At 39.5% G+C, this 25,643-nt stretch overlaps 1 protein-coding gene across 13 annotated transcripts in view; it reads right to left on the bottom strand.

Moving 5' to 3' along the window:
* Positions 1-5,760: 5,760 nt before the first annotated feature.
* EPB41L2 (erythrocyte membrane protein band 4.1 like 2) overlaps positions 5,761-25,643 on the bottom strand; it is a 647,115-nt gene continuing 627,232 nt past the window's right edge. For all 13 annotated transcript variants that reach the window (XM_029594566.1, XM_029594576.1, XM_029594575.1 and 10 more), the window contains one exon: positions 5,761-6,957. The gene's annotated coding sequence lies outside the window, so the exon portion shown is untranslated. The remainder of the gene's footprint in view (positions 6,958-25,643) is intronic.

Consider the following 25,643-nt stretch of genomic DNA (forward strand, 5'->3'; position numbering starts at 1 on the left):
GTACAATGTTTCCTTGTAAAAAAAAAGTTTAGTGATTGTAGTTGAACTTAAATCTGGACATTTGTGAACTGCTGGCAGTGTGGTATATAGGGACATTTGAATTAATTGCTGCAGTTCATTAAATAGAGAAAGGAATCTTTCCGTTCTATGCTGTTTTTCTTTTCCCCTCCCTTGCTTGTTACACTGTATCTTATGTTTACAGTAAACATAGAAACATAGCAATGCTGGCAGAAGGAGAACAAGTGGCTCGTCGGTTTGTCCAGCTAGTTTTAATACATATTTTCTTACCAGGAATGTAGAGATGCTCATATTAGCATCTACATTTTTAGAATTGTGTTAGTAATGAGGGTTTATTGTGAAGAGATCTTAGTACAATGTGCGATATTTAGAAAGCATGAAACTGTGTTTATTTAAAGCCATTCATAATCAGCTTTGATTAATCATTGGAAAGGGCTGTTTTTTCTTTGGTCAGGTGCATAGGCAGAGAGATAGAAAGGAAAACAATTTATAGATATACCAAAAGAGAGCGATGCCATTTTAATGAAATGATCTGTTTAAGTGCTTTGTCACTTAACTAACCTATTCATTGAGTGTAACAGTTGTTTGGCGGGAGAGGAGGTGAATCCCCCCTTAGGAATGTGTTTGAGACGAAAGAAAAAAAAAAACCTGGGAGTGAGTCACTTTTAAAATGGATTTTACAGTTCTGCTGAGGTAAGAGGTTTGAGTATGTTACAGGATGGGGTGCAAAGGTGATAGAAGAGGGACTAATGAATTGATCTGTTCAATGTGAAAACAGAAATTTGGGTTGAAAGTATGGGGAAAGTGAATATTAGGGATGAGAGATGACGTAATGTTAAAGAGGGAAGAGATTTATTTTTATGATGATGCTGGTAGGTAAGAATGGATATGCAGAAGGCTGTGTGCTGGGACATTTAGAATGTTTTGGTGGAAGTAGAGAAAAGATGTAAGTCAGTTGCATTTAAATCTTTTATCATGGGTTTGCTTTTAAACAATTGTGTGCAGATATGAGCTATTTTAAATTAAACACAGGACAGAAACAAACAGAAGGCACTAATATGCATGACCTTTATGCGGCCCGTAAGGATGATAGATATTTCTCAGTTTTGATTATACCTCATTAGATGCTAACTTTTAGAAGAAAGGGAATGAATTAGGTGGTTTATTTTGATGGGAGTTCAGGTATTGACCTTTTGTATTGTGGCTGGTTTAGACGATATGTAAAGGAGAAAGATTGTGAGACGGTGAACAGCAGAGAGTTAAGCAGCAATGCCTATTATCTATTTATGTGCCAGTAAGAAAAACTTTTGGTTAATGCATAGTAGTATATGCCATCCTTTTATTTTGCAGACTTCCAGACTCCTAGCTGATATGTCTGTGCTTTTGGACATGATCTGTATTTTTATTTAGGGTATTTACAGGATTTGGTAGTATGAACTCTATGGAGCATATGCATATAGGATGGAAATAAAATGACTTCTAATTAAGTGCAAAGTTGTCTGTTTTAAGTTTTTCTTTTAGAAAGCGAATTAGGAATTTAAAGCATAGAAAAATACGTTTTTCTTTTAGAAAGCGAATTAGGAATTTAAAGCATAAAAAAAAAAAAGGGGGTTTTAGATTTGTAAAAGGAAGTAGCTCTTATCACAGGGGACAGCGCCTCCTAGAGGTGGACCATCATAGAAACGGAAAGTAGCTTTATGACTGCTTTTTTCTGAATTAAAGTATAACAGTAGTTTGACTTTTAAGGAACCTGTAATGTCATTTTTAATTTTAATCATTATATTAACTGTCATATATTAGATTTCTTTTCAGGGTACCAAAGCACAAAGTACATCTGTCTCTGTTCTATGGGAGATGAAGAATACAGTTTATTCCAGTTTGATTCCTTTTTCATTTTTAATAGATCTATTCTACTTTTAATCCTGAGTTTTTGTTTTCTTTTGTGGATCGATCCAATTCTTTTATATTTTTAAAAGTACTTTTTTCTTTTTGAGCTCAAAAGTTTGTCATGTTGTCTGTTCTATGTTACATGTGTAAAATGAGGAATGAATGAATGAATGCATTATGTGGTCAGTGCTGTGACATATATGTTTTAATGTACAGTCTGAGTATTTATGTTTGTGGTCTGGACCATTGCATGATGTTTTGAAATAATGTGGGGATTATTTGGCAAATTAAATATAGGGAGTACGTGATATAATAGTATTTTCTTACTACTTAATCGGATTTGTGTACTTTTATTTAGGTTTGACTTCAAACACGTGCATCTAATCTAAGGAGTTAAGAGATTCTACTCTGCCATCACTGAATCCTACTAAAAGAACTATATATGCACTGAATGCAGAAATTATTCTTGGTCACAGACGTTCTTACATATTATATGGACTGCAAGGCTTACAATTTATACCTGATTTTTGCTTTTTTCTTTGTTCTGTGGGAATGACTTTATGCAGAATTTAGGTTCTTTCATTCTCTGTCAGCACTTAGGTGTTCAAGTTAATGATATTATTTGAAGTGATGCTGTTTTTATTAGTTTGTATGTTCCAAGTTAAGTAGTATTTTCCAGTCTTAGACTTTATAATACTTATATGCTGAATCAGCTAAATGCATATGTACTAGGTTTTTCTATCTTTATCTATGGAAGCTGCTTTGATCACATAGAGGGTGCTGTGTCTCAGTGTGATTTCAATATGATAATTCAGGGTTCAAGAGGGAGATCTCTATATATGTTTCTCTTCTACACCAGCATAAGTTATAAGCTATTCCTATTCTTTTGTTTTGCAGCTTGCTCTTATGGTAATCACTTTGCTGATCTTTAATATCTCAATATTCTATTTTTTTATTCTAACTTCTTCGCTGAATCAGTCTTTGAATATCTTTGTATTATGACACTATTTACTAGATTTTACCTAATGATTATTTCATTCTCTTTCACAAAGATTTCTTACTAGTGTAGCCTGTGATGCTTATTATGAGATTGTTCTCCTTGAAAGAAATACATACCTTACATATGAGGAGCTCTGTCATGGGGATCTGCAGTATACTAATCGCTTATTGTTCTTTTCTTCTTATCTTGGCCCTTTTACTAGAAACCCTATCTGTGACTTAAAATATTCTGTTTATAAGCTAGTTTGTTTCCATTTAGGATTCCAAAGGGGAAGATATAATTTTTCTTAGTTCTGTCTTCAATTTGTATTACATTTCTTCCTTTTCCTGTGCAAAGACTCACATTGATGGTTTATCAATTCTGCAAAGTACATTATTTTGTTTTAGTTCACATAATATGCTAAAAACTTTCTCATAGTGTCAGCTTTTACTTGTTTTTATGATTATTCCCAAATTACACTTAGACTTACCATCATTTAAGAAGGGTATTAGCCCCACTTCTCTAGAAGTATCTGAAGACGAAGCAGTATTATTAGCCATCATCTACCTTAATAACTAATACCCCTCGACTGACATTGGTTTAGAAACCTTGCCATCCACAGCTGTATTATCTCTTGGACAGATGACTGCCACAAGTGAATTAGGACTGTCCATACAGTGAGGGTTTTCACTGCTACAGGTTGTTGTAATAATACTGGATAGCACTATAAATACCCTACAGAATTAGTATGATGTTTCGGATTTTTGCTATGCCTTTGCCTATCATGCATATGCCTTTGTATTTGATCTTCCATCACTGCAGCATATGACTAGAATATGTCTTATGCTTTGCAACACTCTTATAATTCATCCCACATCATGTATGCACAACACAGTATGAGTTTTTCTATTGATTTTTGGTTTTCTTCTATTCTATTGGTTTCTTTTACTTTTCTGGTAATGTGTAATCCCTGTTTGCCAGTTGTTCATAATAAGAGTACTCATTGAAAAGATTTGCCCAATATACCTAGTATTATATGAGAAACATAGTACTTTCATACTGGTCTCTCTGTGTACTTATCTTTATATGTTATACCACTAGTATATAATTACTTGACTCTGAAAGATAACATATGTGATCATGCTATTATGAAGTAGGTCCTTTTTATAATGCAGGTATTTGTATAGCTCCATTATAGAGCTAATAGCTACCTAGTGAAAATTAGTTTGGATGTTATTGTTTGAGTAACTAGTGAATGCTTGTGGGAGTATCATTCATATTAATTAGGAATCTAGAGGGACACACACCTATGCACTACACCTGATAAATACCAAGGTTAGTGGTTAGGACACACTTTAAGTTCCTTTGTCATGGCTCATCATCGAAGACTGGTTGATGGAACACCTGTCCATTAACGGTGTTCCAAGAGGGACAATGATATAATTCATAATTCTGGTTCAGAACTGGGGCTTATTCAGCCATTTCTAGAATCCTCAGAAGGCTGATTCACACTGACAACTGCTGAAATATAGTGACTTTCTGACTATCACAGACTCAAAGAATGTGAAAGATCTGGAAACTTGTAGGCTCTGCAAAGCCTATAATTACAGGCCAGGAAGGCATCAATGACCATGTTTGCACCACAATACAGGGAAGCTGGGTCCAGGATGCAGGCTTTTGTCTTACAAATGCATATCTCAACGGACAGGAGCCAGGTGAAAAGATTCTTCTTTTAAAGTTACAGTTTTAATTAAGTCCTGGCTCCAGAAAACGGAATTCATGCTGAGTTTCCTATTCAGGCCAGAGACTTGCGATTTGTTTACACAACAAAGAATATCAAGAGAAGAACAGAAGAACACAGTGCATCAAAGCCAGATTGATAAAGGAACTTTTATGGTGGGAGGATGAACAGGGTTAGAAGAATTCTCAGTTGAGGGATGTCCTCACAAGCATTTCCTATACATGATAGATTGTCATGACAACAGCATAATGTATCTTTGTAAATAAGTCTTTGGGCAGTCACGTCATTCATTCTGGAAACTTCGGTAGTGCTGTATTTTGATTATAAAAGTCAGGGCATGTCATATATCCATTGAGATGCTAGTTATTACAGATAGAGGGCATATAGCAACTCCCAGGAACACTTGTCTTTGACTCTTCTTTAAAAAAGCCAAAATAAATTAAATTTTAAACCTCTTGCTGAGTTGAAGTGTTCTTGTTGCCCTGGCTTTGAGTCCAGAAATTATTGACAATAGCCAATCAAATTTTTTCATTATTTTATTTCACACAGAAAACAATACTGAGCCAACTTTTTAGTCTAGAATCCTGTGCAATATTACGTATAATAGAGAAACATGAATACAATAAATCATGTGAATTATTACTAATAAAAAGGGCCACCAAAGTTTTGAAGCCTAAGACAGGTAATTGCATACACTTGTTTCAACATCTCCCCTGACTTCCAATGCTTCCAAGACTTAAATTTGCAAGTATTTGCGAGCATGGGGGGACGGTCAGCGCTCTCCATGTGCCCTCCCCTTCTCGCATCCCCTCTTCTGACTCGCCCTCCTTCATTCATTCCCTCACACATCCCTCCCCCTCTAACTCATTTCCAATCCCCTCCTTTCCTCCCCTCCCCACCCTGGGTCTTGTCTACCTGAAGGTGGTGGGGACTGAGAAACCTCGATCAGCCTTTCTGCTGTCGGCCTGAGGTCTCTCCAGCATGTGCTTCAGTGGCATATTGGCATGCCCTCTGCTACGTATGAGCATTGCTATGCCTTTGCATAATATAGAGAAAAATCTTCATATTTTTCAATATGTATCCTTAAGACAACTGAAAAAAGATGCATACTCTCTCACAAAGTAGGAAACACATATAGAATAAACAAACTTTATTTCATAACAGTATTACAGAAAGCAAAATATCACTTAATACAATGACACTACGATAAATCTAGTTTGGCATCTTAAACTATACACAGGGTAAACAGCAAATTGACACAGTTAACAGATTTAATACAGATTTCCTAGTGGCAGTCTAATCAAGTGGCATCACTTTATTGTTATGTGCAGAGAAGCATCACAACACCCAGTCTACTCCTTCAGCATCCTCCAAACCAAAACCTGTTTCAACCATTAGACAAACTATCTAAAACAGATACAACTGTTTAGCAACAGCAATGTCAGTTTTAAGACAAAGACAATGAGATTTAATAGAAAAGCAAGCGTTCTATACACATTCAAATAAGTCTTGAAATATGGACATGTTAAAATAGAAACACTAAAGTTGTAAGCTGCCTAATTAAGTTTTGAAAGATGGAAACAGTTTTTCTATCCTTCTTTATCTGGAATGTTTCAGGAAACATACATAGGAGATGGTTCAGCACCGGCACTATAGTGCAAATATTTTTAAACATAGTGCTCAGGCAGTAGAAGTTCCTTCATAACTTTTTTTTTTTCATGTACATACCAAATATTTGCTCCTCACAGAATCAGAGATCCCTTAGAATAGAACGAAGGGATTAATATAAAACAGTCAAAGTGAAATTAGCAAACATCAAACATTTTTGGAAAATGTAAGAAACATGTAAAAAAATCAATTTTGTATTTATCTTAATCATATTTACCTGAATAATCTGAAAATCTGTAAATTATTCCAGTAAAAGACTTCAATACCAACATTTTTGAGAAAAATAATACCCACCCTTAATTAGTCAAAGGCTTTAGCTTCTGCACAACACGCACTATTTATACCAACATTGCCTTTTATGAATGCATTATTTTGTCCACTATCATATGATCAAAAGCTGTTGTAAAAATAGCAGGTAGTTGTGCAAAAAATGAAATTTCAACCCCTATAAAAAGCTACAAATGTTAGGAAGTGGTTATAAAAATAAACAAGTACGATGAAAGGTAACAGCATAGGTCAGAGATGTTATGCTGAGGTTTTGGCATCTTAACCTTCATACATCTGGTCATGGTTACCAATCCTTATAAATTCACTAAATAGTGACAGCAGAATGGCATTGGGAATGGCCAAATTTCTTCATATTAAAAAATGATTTGCTTTATGTCTGTAAGAAAATCAGATGAAAAAATTAGGGAAAATAAACATTACAGAAACAAGTTTATATCATCATTCATCAATCTTTCATTGCATTGTTTTAGAAGCCATATTGATCCTTGAGAAAACTTTCTTCATATTTGAAGAATTAACATATGCGGTTATGAAAGCTCATGTGCAATGACATTTTTAATATGTTTTATAATACATATAAAAGCACTAAATTTCAGCTTTGTCCATCTGAGACACTAATGTCCCCCACATAGGGAGTAACAGTGGGCAGACAGACAAAACTGAAGTATAAACACCGATGTGGCTCCCAACCAGAGGAGGAGCCCAGCACTGGAAGCAGTGTGGCTGGTAGGGATTACTCAGCTCTGCCAACTGAAGACTATTGACACCAGTGGGAGGAAAAAAAAAAAAAAAAAAAAGGATTTTCAGGGGATTATAGAGCTCACCAGACTAAACCCCAGAGGAACAGCAGTGAAAAAGAAAAGTGGCTGGTGGGGATCCCAAGGTCCCTCCAGCTGAAATCCTAGAGGAGCACAGCTGCTGTTTGCTTATAGCTCTTCTGCAATGCCTACCCATATGCCTCTCCTGCATGTGACTATGCTCTCTGCTGGGCAGGTACAGGTAGGAGGGTGGGGGATGCAATTTTCAGTTGATTTATACAGGTACTGCAAATAGCCAGTAAGCCACATAAACAGCTTTTGAAAATGGCCTCATTATGGATAACAAAGGTTCTGTTGATCAAACAAAACTCATCTCACAGATTACATTATTTAATATGCATTGTTCAGACTATAAAACAGCCTTCATATTTATGAGATACAGTATGGATCACTATAGATTGGAGTGGGGGAACCAATCACTAAATTCATCAAACAATAGGCTACACAGAAACACCATGACCTTAAGGTTATTAGGTGTCAATAGAAAACACCATCATTTATAAAAGACACACAATTTAATTTATCAAAAATCAACTCCCAATGGCATGCACAAATAAAACAGTATATGTTGAAAACACGGTAACTGTAGGGCTATGTGATAATTCAATTTTTTATCAAGCTCTCAGTGAAAACAAAGTATTGAGCATAAGTTCACAAAAACTAACCCATCCCTACTTAGGACTGGATGTGCCACAACCAGGGTGGTGCTCTGCCTCTGGATCCCAGAGGTAAAGTTTTGGGGGTATAGGAGGCAATTAGGGGGTGGATTGCCAATCACAGATATAAATGTGGGCCAATCTGCCCATTTAGTATTCTTTCAGTGCATTTTCAGGCCCATCCTGGTACAGCAGGGCAGAGTGAAATGATGCTGAACAGAGTTGCAGCAGAATGAGGAATGAGGTTGGAATTGTCAGGGGCACACAGCAAGTAATGTGTTAAAGCTGGCTGAAGCAGGGACTCCAAGTAACCAATCTTCCTGCCCCTGGGTTACATGGGGAGAGCTGAAACAAGTTTCTTGCTCGCTGCCCAATTATATTGCATATTCATAAGTGACTTCTGTTCTTTTACAGACCAGGACATCAATGTATGGAAGATAACCTCTTAGCCGGCAAGCAAGCATCAGACTGCAGGATAACCTTAGGGGCAAGGCTTTGATGGCTCTGTGAACCAGAGAAGGGTTGACTTGTACGGCCAACCCTGTGGCTGTGTGATGCTTACTGAGTGCTAGTGAATTGAAATTCTGCAGAAACTTGGTGTGCAGGCAAGGGCATGGTTACCTCATAAATAACTGGAAGTTAGCTGGTGTATTTGTTTATATATTCAGTGACTGAAACATGGTATGCAATTAACCTATGTTGTGGCCATATACATCCAATAAAGATTTTCTTTCACTAACAGCAGTGTGATAGAGTTCTTTTACAAGTTTTGTTGGAAAATCGGGGTGGGGTGGGCAATAAAATATGCTGAGGTGAGGAGGCAAGTTGCATGTGAAAAAACAGTAAACAAGTAACCAGGCTCAAAATATTTGATGTAGCTCATGAAAAAGCATTTTTAATCTGCTGCAATCTGCTTGGTTTGATACATTACTAACCTATTATTAGGCTTCCCAGCCACTCTGGTTTTCAGGATGTTTTAAATGAATATGCATGAGGGATATATACATACAATGGGGACACTGCATGACAATCTCTCTCATGCATATTCACTAGGGATATCTTGAAAACCAGACTGGCTGTAGAAAGAAGGAAAGTGACAAGGTTGAGAACCATTGACTTATGTAATAATCCACAGAGTAGCTTTATCTTGAAACTAGTAGTAAAAACTTGCCCAACGACTGGGAAATACTGTGAAATGTTGGAAGTGTGTAACTGAGATGTGTGGTAGTTGAATCACCCCCTCCATCTCTTCTCTCTCTTATCCCCTCCTCTCTTGATCTTTCACTACCTTCCCCCCACCCCCCCCCCCCATAAAACCCTACCTTATCTGAGTTCACTCCCCCCATCCCCAGTTCACTCATTCACTCCAACTTCCCCTGGTCCACTCACTTCCTCCTACCCCAATCCCCAGTTAGTTTATTTTCTTATCCCCACTCCACGATCCACCCTTTCCCTGCCTTCTCTGACCCCCTTCACTCACCGGCTTCCACAAGGTTCAAAGTGCGCCATTCAGGCCCTAGCAGGGGATGAGGGAGGATGTGCTGGACATACTGAAGGCCACCGTCCTCTTCCTTCCTTTTGGCCGATAGAATCCAATGAGTGAGGGGGTCCAGGGTGGGGGAGGATAAATTATGCTGTACACTGCCACCTACTGAGAAATTACTACTTACCTGATAGTTTCCTTTTCTTTGGGACAGTCAGATGAATCCAGAACAAGTGTTTTATGCACCTCTACCAGCAGATGGAGAGCGCCAAACTGACGTCACAGTACATATACCCCTGCAGTGATATCAGTCTGCCAGTATTGTCTTCAAAAGCAACTGGACAAACTAGCAAAATTCTTGGTTAAAAACAAGTAACCATTTCAATACTCAGTTAACAGGCAACACTGAGCTCAGACAAGAATGTATAAACATAAGTCACGTAGTCACACAAGAGGACCATAATGCAATCATTAGGCAGCTACGGGAGGGAGGCTGGATTCAGCTGAATGTCCAAAAGAAAATGAAATTATCAGGTAAGTAGTAATTTCTCATTTCTTAGCGTCCAGTCAGATGAATTCAGAACAAGTGAGATGTACCCAAGCTATTTCCAAATAGAGTGGGAGGCTGCCCATGGTCCAGTGAAAACTTCACATGCAAAGGTGAATTCTTCCGGGCCTGCACATCCAGATGATAATACCTGATAAAGGTGTCTAAGGAGGACCACATTGCAGCTCAGCAAATGTTGACAGGGAACAACAATATAACTTCTGCCCATGACACTGCTTGAGCCCTAGTGGAATGAGCCCTAAACTGACTAGGTAACGGCTTTCCTGCATCCATGTACGAGGTCATGACTACCTCCTTAATCCAGTGAGCCTTCATAGCCTGCGAGGCCGGCTCTCCCTGACTAGTACTGCCGTGAAGAACAAACAGGAGATCTGACTTCTGGAAAGGCGCAGAAACTTGCAGATACCTGATAATGTGTCTCTTGTCATCCAAAGGTCGCAACAGATACTACTCCTCTGCATCTCTCTCTCTCTATTCAGAGACGGAAGGGAGATTAACTGATTCAAGTGAAACTCAGTGACCACCTACAGTAAAAAGGAACGAACAGTATGCAGCTGTACCGCCATTGGAGTCACTTGAAAAAATGGCTCCCGACAAGACAACTTCTGAATTTGAGCTTCCGGCAGGAAAGCCTTGCCCAGCTTCTTATTGAACTGAACACCGAGTTATTCCAACGACTGAGCAGGTTGAAGACTGCTCTTGGCCAAGTTCACTACCCAGCTGAGCTCCCGCCACAGGGAAATCACCTTGTGAGTCTCTTACAGCAAGTTGGTGCGAATCAGCCAGTCGTCCAACAGGTATACTAAGATTCCATCCTGTCTCAACTCTGCCACAACTACCACCATTATCTTGGAAAAAGTTCTGGAAGTGGTGGCCAGACCAAAGGGCAGCACCCGAAACTGAAAGTGACATCCCAGAACTGTGAACTACAGGAAATATTGATGTTCTAGTCTGATGGGAATATGGAGATATGCCTCTGGCAGATCCAGAGAGGTCAGAAATTCCCGATTGCATGGCCATCACCACCTAGCATGTTGTTTCCATGTGAAAATGCTTCACTCGCAGATGACAGTTGACATCTTTGAGGTCCAGGATGGGACGAAGAGAGCCTTTCTTTAGCAAAACAAAATAAATGGAATATTGGCCTGTATTTTCTTGAGACGTGGGCACTGGGACCACAACCCTCAGACTGATGAGCCTTGCCAATGTACCCTCCACTGCCTGCTTCTTTTGCAGAAAGTGGCAGGGAGACTCCAAGAACACATCTCGAGGATCACTGAGAAACCCCATCACATATCCTTCTCATTATCACCTCCAGGACCCACTGATCCAATGTGATCTCGACCCATCTCTGATAAGAGAGAGAGAGGCGTCCCTCTATCTCCCATTCCCTGGAGTGGGTCAGCAAACCTTCATTGGGAGGCTTGGGAGGTTCCACTACCCGAGCCTATGCCTCTTCTGGATTGTCGGGGATGAAAGGCCTGAGATCTACCAAAGAGTTGAGTCCTCTTGAAAGTCACTCCTTAGGGTCGAAAAGGCTTGGATCCTCTAGAATGATCTCTCATGGAAAAGGAGCACTGCGCCTGCTTCTTATCCTCTGGCAAACAAAGAATCAGAGATTCACCCCACTTACTGGCCAGTTTCTCCAACACGCTGTCAAACAAAAGCGAGTCGTTAAAGAGTAATTTGATGAGGTTAGTCTTGGAGGTTGCATCGGCCGACCAGTTTCTCAACCATAACCGACGCCTGGCTGCAACTATCAAACCCACCCCTCTGATTTAAATGCAGACCAAATCACAGCCTGAATCTGCCAAGGCAGCAGCAGCAGGTTCCATAACTGCCCTGGAGTTTACCCCAGAGTCATCAACCTCCTGGAAGAGAAGTAAACAAGCGCGAACCATCAAGTAACAACAAGAAGCAATCTGCAAGATCTTTGCCACTGCTTCAAATGCTTGCTTAAGGATAGTCTCAATCTTTTTATCATAAGCATCCCACATGGCCACTCCTCTTTCCACGGGAACAGTGGTCTGCTTTGAGACTGCACACACAAGTGCATCTACCTTCGGAAAACGGAGCGCTCTCTTACCACTGGATCCAGAGGGTACAGGCCTTTCAAAACCCGACCCCCCCCCCCCTTTGAAATTAGTCTCTGGGGCTCCCCACTCAAGATCAATCAATTCTGGAATGGCCTCCATCACGGGAAAAATACAAGAGCCTTTATGCAAGGAAACCAAAATGGAATTTCTCTTTGACTCAGACACTGAATCTGTCCCAGGAACTCCAAGCATTGTCAAGGTCTGGGAAATCAGAGTTGGCAGTTCATCTCTATGACAGAATCATAACATAGTTCTATACGGTTCTAATCTGGGGGAAATTTCACCATCCTCAAGAGAGTCAGGATTGGCATCATCATCATCCGTGCCATCCGTATTTCTATCTGGAGGTCCTGCTGCCGATGCTTGACAGAAGGTCCAGGCAAGGATCCTACATGCACCTCTGCTCTGGGAGCATTGGACAGGGTTGAAGACTGTGCCTGAACAAAGGGATTGTAAACCCTGGAAAAATTCTACCCATGAAAAAGAAAAGTATCCAGACCAGGAGGTACCTGAGGTGTACTCATTGAGCTACCTTCCCCTGCTGAAGAACACATGTAAGCCCAATTTTATAACACTAGTGCATCTTGTGCGTGCCAATGCCCGTGGCCTTCCCCCGTTCCCTCTCAGGCCGCTCCGAGGGAACTTCCTAACCCCCTAACCTAACCTCCCTTCCCCTTCCACCCCCTAGACCTATCCTAATCCCCCCCCACCACCTTTGTTTTACCTTTTGCGCCTGATCCGGGCAGACGCAAGTTGTACACGCCAGCAGCCTGCTGGCACACGATCCTCCAACACAACAGCAAATGGCCGCTGTGCCAGAGGCCTCTGGCCCCGCCCCTTTTTCGAAGCCCCGGGGCTTAAGACCCGTCCTGGGGCTTTATGCTCGTCACTGGGCCTTTATAAAATAGGCCCGGCACACGTAAATCCTATGGATTTACGAGCGTAGGGCTTTGAAAATCTGTCTCTTAGATTGCAAGCTCTCTGGGCATCCAGTACCTGAATGTAATCCACTTTGAAGTGCTGAAAAAGTGCAAAAAGCGGAATATAAAAATCTAAAATAAATAAATAAGCTGACAAGCTCTACATGGTACAAAGTAAAATATGACTACTTTTTGCAATTTTTAATGTTTAATTATTTGCCAGTTTTAATGGATTGAAAATAATTAAAAAAGTGAATATGGCATATACAAAAGTTGGAAACCCTTGTGGGAATATACCATGTAGTCATGATCGGTATGTATTTTTAGGTAAGATCACTTTGAGCACCGGGTCAGCCGGTATGCGTATTGGAATTTAAATATCGAGGGCCAGGTTTGTGGAGTTGTGGGAGATCAGGTATGTAGTTCATTATTTAATGAGGTTTGTGACTGTAAATTTCAACACTGATATAACATAGATATGCATATATTTTATATATTTACAGGAGATAATGAGAAATTGTCTTAGTGAGTGTCCAGACATGCAGTTGATATGTTTGAGTTAAGTAAGTTATGGCATAACTATAGGGATTGGGGTTAGTCCCGTTAAGTATATGGATACATTTATAGGTATATTTATTTTCGATATATGTTTCAGGTGCTCGGTTTTGACAGAAAAGCTTACGGTCAGAGTCAAGAAGTGGTAATAGATTTCCCCTGAGGAAGCCCTACAGTGTGAAACAAGGAACTTTGCTAGGTGACAATTTTTGGAATAAAGGAATTGGAGAAAATAGGGTGAATACCCTAGGAATAAAGAAATTGGAGAACAATAAATTCATGGGACGGAATTGTTGCATTAAGGATTAAATACAGATAATTAGGGCGAGCAGTGACATTTTATGGGGTTGAGATTTTTAGAAGGAATGAATGGTGAGGGAGTGTGGTTATGTGTTATTATTGGGTTAGGGTATGTCTGGATAGAAATAAACAAAAAAATTTACAAAAAAATATAAACAATTAAAAACAATTGGTTGAGGAGTTTGATATGTGTATATTTGTGATATGTACTGTTTTATATCATGTTTTGATGACATTTTGTATGTAACGTAATATATTCTGTATGATGGAAAAAAGTGAAATATAATAAAATTGTAAACATTTGTAAAACATTAGAGAGTGTATATGCATGATGAAATTAATATATAGAGCATTGCTTACACAGTTTATATGATAACACATGAGTCGTATGATTTACAGTGATTCCCTTTTGTGTTAGGTGGCTTATTAAATTACAACAGGAAATCATATCAAAATATCTGCTGGGGAAAGTGTCAAATTATGGATATACCCACATCTAATTCTCATACCACTAGAAATTGTTATAAAAACTCAGAATACTTCCTAAATAAAGCTAATAAATAGCTTGCAAATAAAAGGATCAACAACTAAGAAGGAAGAAAGGTGAGTTGTTACTGGCTGGCTGCTATCTTTGGAAAGAAACAATTATAGGTAAGTAATTACTCTTTCCATATAGATAAACATCCTGAATAACTCATATTGATGGGATTAACTAAGTGGATTAAATGTTTTCTCATTACAGAGAAAATAGAGAAATATGAACTGATCTTTTTTATTTTAAACAAAACAAAGATAAGAAGCAGGCCACCTTGGAGATAAGCCCTAAATAAATAGGCCCAAAGGAGGCAAAAACTGGGCATTTTCTCTAAAGTCTCTAGAGACTCTTGACGGCAAATGCCAGAAGGCATTAATCTCAGCAGTGGCAGCTCTAATTATGTGTATCCTGAACTTTAAACTCTGCAAATCTTTCATGCTATGCCACAGATCAAACTAATTCTTGAAAACAGAAGGCCAAGAATTCTCAAATATCCTAACATATCCAGCTTTAACCAGTTACTAGATTTAAAATAATATATATATCTGGGACAGTCTAGCCTATCTTCTATTTGATAACTTTTGGGAAGCATTCATCCAAGAAGGGTATACTTCAGTCCTTAGCCATCATTTCATGTCCTAAATAGACAAACTGCTCTCACTCACACATAAAAATAGTTAAGGTAAACAAAGTGAGCCCTGAAGAAATAAAGGCACATCAACCATGCAACAAAATATTTGCGAAAGCAATCAGTAAAATAGGAAGAGTTAATAAAATAGTTAATGGAAGAAAAGAGAGAAAGGAATAAAGATGGGGTGACAGAGTCATTTGTGCAAATGCTCAAAGTCTAGTTAACAAAATCACAGAACTGAATGTCACTTCAGCATAGCTAGACTTGGATATAGCTAGAATCAGAGTCTTCTTGATGTAATGGCAATTAGGATTTGAATATGACATCCCAAATTATCTCTTCAGAAGAGAGAAAAAAAGGGAAAATGGTGTTAAGTAGCTCATGTTATGAAGAAAAGACTAAATACTGAATTACAGAAAGACCAGGGAGAAATTTAATTTCTTTAGGTTTTTTTGAGATTTCTTTGTACATGTGAGTAATATATAGACCTCCAGCACAGGAGAGGAGGTAAATTCAGACATAATAAAAAAAAAAAAAATCAGGAAGGCATACAAGGCATGTTGGCAATGGAAATCTGCTGGATGTGGATTGGAGCCTACCTGCGGCAGCATTAGCTAGGAGTGGAGAAGTCCTGGATATCCAACAAGAAGTATTCCTCAGGCAACTAGTTAAATAATTCATGTGAGGGTAGACTACATTTGATCTGGTACTGAAAAATGGAATGTCACTGACCTCATGGTAAGGCAAAACTCAAGGTCTAGGACTCATAATACTGTGTGGTTCAAAATTAACACTCAGACTTGACCTGAACCACACTAATGGATCTTGGACTTCAGGAGGGCTGAATTCAAGATGAGCAACAATATTGAGGAAACCCCACTAAACCCCACTAGAAAATAAAAAAAAAAATCAGAACGGTACACAAAAACTGTCTGCAGCAAGAGCGAGCGAGCATTGAGATGGGAACAAAACTCTGTATGATGCAAGCTAGCACAGAGAAAAAAAAATGCTGCTTACTGAAAATGGGATTCCCTGCAGACAGTAAGGCTAAATTAGCTATGATATATGGTGATATTAGATGGTGCTGAACAGACCCATCTCTCTGCCTCAAAGTTTTACTACTCAGCATGTATAGAAGTTCCTGTATGCGTGCTGCCTCATGAGCCCCTTGATTGTAGAGCACAGCTTTAGCTAGGTAGTCAACTCTCCAGGGAGATGGGCGAGTATTACACATAGTTAATTCAGCCTGATGTCTACAGGGAATCCTGTTTATGGAAAGCAAACTTGCTGTCTCCATCAACAAGAAGGGCTGAATTAGCCATGATATGCAGGGAGTCCCAAGCTGAATGTTGTGTGAGAGAACATTTACTGAATAAGTAAACAGGGCCCCTCGAGCAGCATAGACTACTCGGTGAACAGGCTCTGCAAAACTGCTTGCCCAAAATCAGTGTTGCTTCTTGAGAGATTGTCCAGACAGTAGCAGGACATAGAGGTGTGAACCGATGACCAAGCTGCAGCTTTGCAAAATGCCTTCCATAGACATGGCTCTTGAGCCATAGCTTTACATGACGAGTCATAACAGAGCCTGTGATCTGAAGGCTAGCCAGCACATAGCAATGCACGATACAGTCTGTTAGCCAGTTAGACAATGTGCATTTGGCAACAATCATACCCAGTTTGTTAGGACTGAAGGAGATAAATTGAGATGCCTTACAATGTGAAGGAGTTCTCTTCAGATAATATTCTAAGGCCCTTCTGTAGTGCAGCAAATGGAGGGCCTTTTCTACTTAATGCACGCGAGGTCTTAGAAAGAACGTGGGCAAAACAATAGCTTGATTCAAATGAAATGCAGAAATTACTTTAGGCAGAAACTTGGGATGAGTATGGAGCATCACACTATTGTGGAAAAACCGTAGAAATGCAAAGTCTGAAACCAATGCTTATAGCTTTCCAACTTCTAGATGAAGTGATGGCGACTAGGAATACCACTTTTCAAGCAAGAAACTTCAAAAAAAGCAGATTCCAATGGTTCATAGGAAGATTTCATCAGTTGCACCAACATGCTTAGATCACATGGCACAGGTGGCTTTGCAACTAGAGGTCTTGTATGCCATACGCCCTTCGTGAATCTCGATACCAGATGATGGATGGAGATCGGATTCCCATACACCTGAGGGTATTAAGCGGCAATGGCAATGGCACTTGAAAAGATAACATATTGAGGCCCATGGAGGAAAGGGAGAACAAGTACTGAAGCAGATATCAAAGTACATGCAAATGGATTCAGGGCACTTGCTTGACACCAAGATGAGAAACAACTCCACTTAAAATTACATGCTCTTCTGGTACATGGCTTTCTGGCTGAAATCACAACGTCCTCAACTTCCTTAGACATTGACAATGAAGGTACTACTGAGCACTCAATATCCATACTGTCAAGTTGAGGAAGGAGAGGCTCGTATGACATACACAACCCTCCTCTTGAGCTACTAGAGCCGGACTGGTTCCCAGAGGTATCGATGGATGGACTGAAAACCTGATGAGGTAAGAGAACCACACTTTTCTGGGCCTAGCTGGAGCAATGAGTGTAAGATATGGTCAGTGTTTTTGAGTACCTTCTGCACTATTCTAGTCACTAATGGGAAAGAAGGAAAAGTATACAGCAGATCTGATTCCTACTTGAACAGAAATATAGCCAGAATGGACCTGAACTTGCTTTGAAGAATGAAATAAAACTTGACATTTCTGTTGCTTTCTAATTCAAACAGGTCAATTGACGGGTGACTCCAGAGGTTGAACAGCCAATCTGTTATGCCTTGGTCCAGTGACCATGCATATGGGCAAAAAACCCCACTGAAGCAAATCTGCCAACATGATGGAGATCCCAGAAAGATAAGATGCTTCATGCAAAGCTCTTACAGCTCAATCCCAGATTCCTGGCAGAGGTCCAGAACTTGTGCCCTTGCTTCTTCAATTACAGCATTGCCACTTGGTTGTTGATTTGGATCAAAATTCTCTTTTCCTGTAGAACACTCAACACATTGAATAGCTCGTAGTTCTAAGGCGTTGATCTGGAACAGATCCGTTGCTGACCAAGTCCATTGAGTTTGGAAGACGTTTATGTCCACGCACAACCTCCAGTGGACACATCAGTCACCAGCATTACCTGATGAGGTAGAACTCAAAGAAGAGCACCCATTTCCAGGACCCTTAGGTCCACTCACCAATGGAGGAACATGTTCACCTCCATGGTTACCCCTTATGGGATAGAGAAAGGCCTGATGCAACTAATCCCACCAAGAGTGGAGACCACATTGGAGAACTCTCATGTTGAGGTGCCATGTGCCCGATGACAAGGATTGCTTGGGCTAGAACTTTATCTTGCTGCAGTAAATACTACACCAGCACACCAAGGCAACATTGTCCCTTCTGATGAGAGCAATGCTTTATCCTCAAATGAGTCTATCCACAGTTAGATGAACTGGATTTTCTGAGTGGCGATGAAATTCAACTTGGCAAAGTTGATTATGAAACTTGGTGACTGAAGGAGCTTGCTCATCTTCTGCAAGAATTCCAAAGCCCCTGCTTGAGAACGACCCAACACCAGCCAGTCGTCCAGGTAAGGGAAGACATACTCAGACGATGGTGGTGTGCCATTGCTACCACCAGACATTTTGCAAAGACCTCAGGGGCCATCAAGAGGCCAAAGAGGAGAATCTTGAATTGATAGGGAGAAGAATCTACCTTGTATCTGAAGCATTTCCAGATGAATGGGTATGCAAGCAGGCATCCTTCAGATTCAGAGCACACATCCAGTTTTCCACTTGGATGATGTGGGGTATTGTTCATCTTGAACTTCTCCTTTAACAGGCTCTTTTTCAGTCTTCATAAATCCAGGATAAGTCTCAATCTCCCTGATTTTTTGAGGATAAGAAAATAGCGGGAATAGAATCCCCTGCCATGATTTTTGGGAGGGACAGGTTATTTCACCTGCTGAGAAGCAACTCCATCTTGAGACAGAGCAGGATGGAGTGAGATGGATCCTGATTGAAGGCTAAACATTAGTGAAGTGCAAACTGTAACCAGATTCCACAATTCTGAGGACCTAACAGTCCTTGGTGATCTTTCATCATTCTTCAAGGAACAGGTGAATCTTCCACCAACCAGAGGGGTCACATTTTGAGGATCATATCTCATCAAAAACTAGGTCCAGGTTTGGACTGGGACTGTCTCTCATGCGAATGTCTGCATGATGAAAGCTACTGTTGCAGCAGCATGGGTGCAGCATGATATTGCTGAAATTATTGGAAGGGGCATCTCTGAAAGGAGGACTTTTAAAAGTGAAGCAAGGACAGTTAGAGGAAGAAGGATGTTTGGCTCCTTCTGACAAAGACAAAATGAATGCATGCTGCTCCTTAATCTGTGCCACGGCTTCCCTGACCTTATCCACAAACAGACAGGCCTGGAACGTTGGCCAAATTGTTAGGCACATCCTCATACAGGCGACAGGCTCTTATAACTAGACCATCTAGTTTGCTCCAATGGAATGAGGTGGTGCTTGCCTTCTTCCACATCCAGAAGAGCCTGCCAGTACCACTTCTGCTCCCTATCCAGAGGCTTTTGTTTGCCAGTTCAGGCATGTTAATGAGTTGCAGTGTGACTAATTAAGCTTTATTCTTGAAGATTTTTTTTTTTTTTTACAGAAATTATCCAATAACCTGGGGAAGGGTTTAAAACATGGTTATTTCAGGTGGTGTATAGTAATCTTTACTCTTAATTAAAGGAACATTCTGAGATATAATGAGGAGTAGTGGTCAGAGATTTGATGGGTGGCTTCTTATGGTGTTTGTATGATTATGTGTTATTTTATGTATCTGGTTTTATGTATTGTTTATGTATTAATTTTAAATTATGTATGTATTATATTCAGCACTTAGATTTACCATTAGAAAGGCAGTAATGTACTGAGGAAAAAAAATCTTCATATATTGAATTTCCCTATAACCAGACTATTGTCTGCTAAGGAATTGTTTAAGAAATACTCAAAAGAAATTTTGGGCATTTCTGAGGAAATAATTACCTCTAATTTGTATTATGTATCAAATGTGAAAAAAAATCTCGCAAAGAATGATGGTGAAATGGATATACTCCAACAAGAAAGCCCCAATTTGACATCGTTTTTGGAGGCATCGGTGGATAATATCCAGATAAGATCAACCTTAGTGGTGGTATTTGCATTAGAGAGCCAGAAAAATCTGGTTCTACAAAAGTATTTTCTAAATAAAAATATTGCTTTTTGTGGGCAAACGATGCAAATGTTCCCTGACGTGTCAAGGGTAACCCAACACAGAAGGAAACAATTTTTGGAAATGAAACAGAGAGTACTGGCTCTTGGAGCCACATTCTTTTTAAGGTACCCCTGTAAATGTATGATTTTATATCAAAAAAATAAGTTTGTTTTCGTTGACCCAGGGCACTTGGAAAATTTTCTTCAAGATAAAAGTGGCTAACTGGCTACAGCCCTATTTAGAGTTAAGTTTGATATAAGCAAAGTGATGAATCTCGCTGAAATATGAATGGGTCATATTTACCTTTATTATTATTTTAGAAAAAAGGCTCCCACCTAGATAATGGGGTCTGTATAGTTTGTTACAAGAGATTTCCTGTATTGTTAGGTTAAATCATGATATGTGATGTAACATATTATTTTCTTTTAATTTCATGTATAATGAATGTAAGAAATTCAATAAATTGCAAATAAAAAAAAAAAAAAAAAAAAAAGAAAGGCAGTCTAAAATAATAAACTGAAATTGAAAATTGACAAAGTTGTGCATCCACTACTGCAAGACACCTTGTGAATACTCTCGGGACCACTGAGAAGCCAAAATAAAGCACTTTGTACTGGTAATGCATGTCCTTCACCATAAACCTGAGGAAGTTCTGTGGGCAGGGTGAAAAGGAATGTGCACATGAGCGTCTTTTAGATTCTGCACGCACATCCAATCCTTCAGCTGAATGAAGCGAAAAATCATCTACAGGGAGTTCAACTTGAATCTCTCCCAAACTATCAACTTGCTCATCCTTCATAAGTCCAGGATAAATCTCAATTCCCAGACTTCTTGGGATTAAAAAATACTTCAAAGAATCTCTGGTCAGTCTCCTCCAAAGGGACAAGCTCTTTTACTTTGTTAAAAAAACAATACTTCCAGCTACAACTGGGCAGACAGAAGTTTGGCACTAAGAACTGAAATCTCTTGGATCGGAGAAGCATGAGATAAGCTTGAGCAGTAGTCACACTCTATACTTTTCAGGAACCACTGGCCCTTGGTGATATAGCAAATATTGCTTACCTGTAACAGGTGTTCTCACAGGACAGCAGGATGGTAGTCCTCACATATGGGTGACATCATCAGGATGGAGCCCAATCCGTGATTGGGCTCCATCCTGATGATGTCACCCATATGTGAGGACTACCATCCTGCTTGTCCTGTGAGAAAGCAAATGTTGCTTACCTGTAACAGGTGTTCTCAAGGGACAGCAGGATGGGGCTCCATCCTGATGATGTCACCCATATGTGAGGACTACCATCCTGCTTGTCCTGTGAGAAAGCAAATGTTGCTTACCTGTAACAGGTGTTCTCAAGGGACAGCAGGATGGGGCTCCATCCTGATGATGTCACCCATATGTGAGGACTACCATCCTGCTTGTCCTGTGAGAAAGCAAATGTTGCTTACCTGTAACAGGTGTTCTCAAGGGACAGCAGGATGGGGCTCCATCCTGATGATGTCACCCATATGTGAGGACTACCATCCTGCTTGTCCTGTGAGAAAAAACCATTCCAGAAGGAAGGACTGGACCCTTCCCCCTACCAGAGATGGCAGGCAGGGCTCAAGGAAACCAAAATTGGTTCCAAGCTTAGGCTGCAACTACTGTAGGGTCTTTGGCTGAAGTCTTTCCTGCTGCCAATCTCCAGTGGGCAGCTACTGAAGAGTACAAGGAACTCAATGATGTTGAAAAGAGCGGAAGGGATGCCAATGGAAGAACAAGCATTTGCAGGAAAAGTACCAGTGTTGGGCAGGAGCCAGCTGGTCTCCTGCTGATGACTGTAGAGTAGACTAATGCTCCTTAATGAGAGCTACAATTTACTGTACATTGTTGCCAAACAAGCTGTCCCCTGGATAGGGAATATCCGCCAAATGGTCATGCATATCTTCACGAAGGTCATGGCTCACAACCACATGAACCTTTGAACACCTATGGAAGCAGCTGAGGTCCTGGCCACGGTGTCAAAAGCTTTGTATGCGAAGTGGATCAGATATTTCTTACATTCTTCCATGTTTTCCACTGCTTGACAGAAGTTTGCCTGACAATTCTGTCAAAAACTATCATACATTTATGTAAATACTGCATCATAAACAGCTGATGAACATTAAGCATGGATCTCTGGAAGACTTTTCCCTCTCCCAAATACATCTAATGTTTTTGGATCCTTCCCAGAAGGTGTGTTCAAGTAATCATGAGGGAGAGCTTTACATGCTTCAATGCTGACTACAAAACCACTGAGTGGTGCAGTAGCTGAAATACCTCAAAGCCTGTGGATGCCTGGATCCTATAATTTAGGTCACGTTTTCAGGCTACTGTAAGACATGCTATTGGAATCTGCTACATCTTCATCTGCAGGAGCTCAAGGAGTCTCTGCACTGGAATGGACACAACATCTGCTATGGCGAAGAATACATAAAGTGTTAAACATCAGTATAGCTTTGATTTTATCAGTGTTTGGAATCTGCTGCTTTTGGAATTTTTATTGGCCGAGCAGATTTGTTGCTCATTAGCCCTCTACTGGTCATGTGACAAACAAGGATGTTTCTTAATTGGCTGAATTTGAATTATACATATCTTAATAAAATGAAAGCTTACTTTGCAGCACTGTTCAAACTGGACCCATAGCTTTTGCTGAAAAGTGCTGTGTACTGCTGTGAATGGTCTCTCCATGTAGAATGTACAGTAAAACAAAATTATAAGAAATAGAATATGCTCTTATTTACAACAGATGCTTTATAATGATATGTTTTAATTTCTTTACAAGACTTGATGCACCTTGTTTTGAAAACCTCTGGCCTGTTGACATCTTTTGATGCTTCTCTTGAAAAAGTACTTGGGATTCTTGTACGGTAAAACATATTTTGAAGAATATGATTTTGGGATTAGATGATCTTTTGCCATGTTTTGTAATACACAGTTGTGTTCTTTTGTATTGAAGTTACCTGGTTTTCAACCTTTTTCTATTCAGCTAAGTACATTGGACTTTGTCGATATATTTTTATACATTTTTAAGATTTGTTTGAGAGTTTGTTTTTTTAGTAACTTTTTTTTTAAGTTACTGAGATATGTTTATTAGGCTTGCAATGATTATCATCTATCTTCCCACTTGACTTTCTGTGTAATGTGAAGGAGTTTAGTGGCTGCTACGAACATCTTTTTTCCTCTTATTTCTTTTGGTCCTTATAAAGTTGTTTTCATAAAAAACAAAAATATTATTATGCTAGGGGCTGCATCATTCCTTGCTTTACTTATTAACCTTGCCAGTGGGGGAACGGATGTCAGGATTGTGTATGCATGAATGGCTGGGGGCACTCGTTCTCTGTTGCACACTATTTTGCAGCCCTCATCCCATTTGTGAGTGTATGTGGGAGAGGACGGGGTTCAGTGGTGAGGGGGGGATATGCTGGGTGGTGTGGCTAAATTTGGGGGGGTGTGTGTGTGTGTATAGCTGGTGGCACAACTATCTCGCACCCTCGATTTTTCTTCCCGTCCTTATACCTGCGTAAGTGGGTGGGGTGGCCGTGTATAGGAGGCAGCTTTTTTTCCATCCCACCAACCCTTCCACTGGCTCCTGGTAAACCTCCCCAGCCTGTTTCCTGCCTTGCTGCCTGAAATCCATGGCTGCAGCCTCTCTCCCAGCAGCAAGTGAGTGTTGCTACAAGCATGCATGTGCAGATGCTCAGCAATGCTCACCTAGAGTTCTAACATTCTTATTAGAAGAGAGATTTTTCCTTTGTTCTGAATTGTATTCATTTATTTTACTATGACATATGCTTTATATCTTGGAATTTATTTATACACATGGGAAATGTTATGTTCTTTTATTGTAACTGCAAAGTGTGATACTTACAAATCGCTTCGAGTGAAGTATAGTAGCAATGCACAAATGCAAACACATGCAATAGCTTGCAAGCATAAGTAGTGGCAACCAAATCTAACAATTTAAATATGCTTGCTTTAGAGACACACGGAGTTGAAACAATAAGGGAAGGTGGGGGAAACAGAAAAATAAGAGACCGAGGTCTTGAATATTTACTCAGTCACATGGAAATTTGGAGGGCTAAAGAGGGGAGAATATATGCTAATGAGCATAGCAACTATAAAGAAGACTAGGCTAACCTGCACAGTGTGACTACAAGTTATAATCTCTAACAATAAACACAAGGTGGCCAGATAATTTGGACAACAGCCTCACTAGTTTTGGTGTTTTTTTGGATTATTACAAAGTTTAGTGGTAAGAAATGAGAGGGGACCTGGGTACTGGATTACATATGGGACTTGTGTAAGAACCAAAGATGGTAGAATAGCCTACCAGTAGAGGTGGTAAAGGCTGGCACAAAAACAAAATGTCATCATGCTTGATACAGACAAACAGGGCATTGGTAAAAGCAAGGTTGAGAGCTGGGGTAAAAGGCATGGGGAAAGCTGGTATTGGTTTAATTATGAGACTTTTTACTCTCTTACCCCAAGTGGTAGAGAACCAGAGAGAAGGGCAACTGGGCAGAATGAATGGGTCCGTATATCTTTATTTGCTGTCATCTACTCGTTACTAAATCAACTCAAATTCCTTTTTCTGATAGGCTATTTGACTAAAAAATATTTTACATAATATAAGCAGGGAAGACTTTGAATATATTTTACTTTAACATAATGATTAAGGAATATTACATGAAGATGTAAGCATGTCCTGATATCCCTAATGATGGGAAATGACTGGTTAGCGTAATCTTGCTATTTTCAAATAGATTTTAAAAAGTTGTTTTGTTCTATTATTATAGAGATTGCTAGAAAAATGCTTTAGGGTAGCTATATTTTAGAAGGACTATAGCCTGATTAGTTAAGTCAGGTCATTTATTAACCCTTGGAGTGTGAACATAGAGAAATCAACTAGCAACAATGTAGATATTCCATTTTAAATAGCATGACCATTTTAATATTTTCATGTAAAGTTAGAGTTCTCATATTTATCTTAGATATGCAACTCATCCAGCAGGGCATGAATACTTATTACTATTTAATTCTTAGTAAGAGGTACATATCTATCTATCTATCTATATAAAAATATAAAAGTTCTTTAATATTAATGCTTGAGTTATTTAATATACTTTAGCATGTTTGCGTGCATTAACATTGACTAATGTGAAAAAATGTTAATGACCCGATGCATGTAAACTC

This window comes from Rhinatrema bivittatum, chromosome 3 (assembly GCF_901001135.1).
Source record: "Rhinatrema bivittatum chromosome 3, aRhiBiv1.1, whole genome shotgun sequence".
Lineage (NCBI taxonomy): Eukaryota > Metazoa > Chordata > Amphibia > Gymnophiona > Rhinatrematidae > Rhinatrema > Rhinatrema bivittatum.